This window comes from Cebus imitator, unplaced genomic scaffold (assembly GCF_001604975.1).
Source record: "Cebus imitator isolate Cc_AM_T3 unplaced genomic scaffold, Cebus_imitator-1.0 Scaffold6, whole genome shotgun sequence".
In the NCBI taxonomy this organism is placed as follows: domain Eukaryota; kingdom Metazoa; phylum Chordata; class Mammalia; order Primates; family Cebidae; genus Cebus; species Cebus imitator.
This window is the reverse complement of record NW_016107321.1, coordinates 6,352,013-6,354,235: the sequence shown is the minus strand read 5'-3', so window position 1 is coordinate 6,354,235 and position 2,223 is coordinate 6,352,013. Positions and strand designations below refer to the sequence as shown.

General features: G+C 42.4%; 1 protein-coding gene across 3 annotated transcripts in view; it reads left to right on the top strand.

Moving 5' to 3' along the window:
- TULP4 (TUB like protein 4) overlaps positions 1-2,223 on the top strand; it is a 214,654-nt gene that overhangs the window by 164,485 nt on the left and 47,946 nt on the right. The window lies entirely within an intron of this gene.

Below are 2,223 nucleotides of genomic sequence, written 5' to 3'. Positions count from 1 at the left end.
TTTTTTTTAGTAGAGACAGGATTTTACCATGTTGGCCAGGCTGGTCTCAAATTCCTGACCTCAGGTGATCTACCCATCTTGGGCTCCCAAAGTGCTGGGATTACAGGCGTGAGCCACTGCTCCCAGCGTACCCTGTGTCTTTGCCCTATGTGTATCTCAAAATAACCAGCTCAAAATTATCCTTATGCCAAAGAGACAGATTTATGGTGGCTTATTCTGGTCTCCTACAGTCATATCTGAGGAAGCATGTCCTGAATCCTGTCGCACTCTAATTTTATGTTTGTTATTCCTGTGATGAACCTTTATATTTTAACTAAATTATTGTTAAGCAATAATTTTAAAACTTAAAAGTCTTTAAGGAAGTATACGCGGACGGGCCCCCTTTCTATTTGTTTCTATTTCCCAGAAATCTTTAGGCCACTTGATGTTTGGGTCTGTTATAGTGGAGGGTGAAATTCTTAGCAGGGCGTAATAGAGGCATGCCCGGGAGGGAGTTGGCAGTGGAGGTGATAATGAACAAGCATCTATGTCCTAACATTACTCAGCTCGTCCAAGAGGCAGGTATCCCAGATTTGGGGAAATCTGTAATTAGATGCAGGCACTAAATATTTAAATAGAGATTTTCTTCTTTTAATTGTGGTAAAATACATACAACATAGAATTTATCATCTTAACCATTTTTAAGTGTACTGTTTTGTAGTGTTGAATATGTTACATTATTTCACAACCAATCTCCAGCACCTTTTCATCTTGCAGAACTAAAACTCTTCACCTATTAAACAACTACTCCCTATTTCTCCCTCCCCCCAGTCCATGAGAAGCACTATTTTACTATCTTTTCTGAGTTTGACTCTACATACGTCGTGTAAGTAGAATTATGCAATATGTTGACAAAGCAAACCAAATTCTCTACAATATTTAAAGAGGTTTATTCTGAGCCAAATACGAGCAACCATGGCCTAGGACACAGTCTCAAGAGGTCCTGAGAATATGCGCCTTAAGTAGTCAGGTCTCAGGTTGGTTTTGCACATTTTAGGGAGACAGAAGTTACAGGCAAAGACATACATCAGTACTCATGAGGTGTATGTTGGTTCAGGCTGTGGGAAGCTAGGGCGTCTTGAAGCAGGTGCACATACATGTCGTAGGTGTATTCAGAGATTTTCTGATTGGCAATTGGTTGAAAGAGTTAAGCTTTGCCTAAAGGGTTGAAGTCAGGAGAAACGAGTGCTGGAGTTAAGCTGAGGGGGTTGTGGAAGCCAAAGCTCTCGGCCCCACCCCACCCCCAAGAGGGAGTCTTGCCCTGCCCCAGGCTGGAGTGCAGTGGCGCAATCTCAGCTCACTGCAACCTCTGCCTCCTGGGTTCAAGCAGTTCTCTTGCCTCAACCTCCCCAGTAGCTGGGATTACAGGTACACACCACCATGTCAGCTGATTTTTTTTGTTTTGTATTTTTAGTATTTTGGTGTTTTTTTGTTGTTTGGGATTTTTTTTGTATTTTCACCACGTTGGCCAGGATGATCTGGAACTCCAGACCTCATGATCCACTCACCTCGGCCTCCCAAAGTGCTAGGATTACAGGCCTGTGCCACTGTGACCAGCACCAAGATTCTTGTTATGCAGTGAAGCCACTTCAGTAGCAGGCTTCAGAGTGAACAAATGGTAAATGTCTCCTTTCAGACCTTAAAAGGTGTCAGACTCTTCGTTAAATGTCTGCTGGATCAGGAAAAGACATAGAAAAGGAAGGAGATTCTCTACAAAATGTGGATCTCCCCACAAAAGATGGCTTTGCAGGGCCATTTCAAAATATATCAATGAAATGTATCTTTGGGTAAAATACTTTGATTTCCTTTGGGCCTGCTGTCTGTTGGATGGTGCGGTGTCAGAATCAGTTTGGAATTTGGTATCCTACTGCTACAGAGTCTGTTTTGTCAGTCTTACCTCTATTTTACTGTTAATGTTGGTCAGTTGTGCCTGAACCCCAAAGGGATGTTGGGGGGGGGCAGTATAAAGAGGCATGTCCAACCTTCCTTTCTGTCATAGCCTGAACTAGTTTTCTAGACTCCTTTGGGATCCCCTTGGCCAACAGCAGGCCCATTCAGCAGGTTGAGTGGATTAGAATTTTATTTTTGGTTTACAAGTGTTTATCTTTTTATGACTGGCTTATTTCACTTAGCATAATGTCCTCAAGGTTCATCCATGTTGTACCATGTGTCAGAATTTTCTTT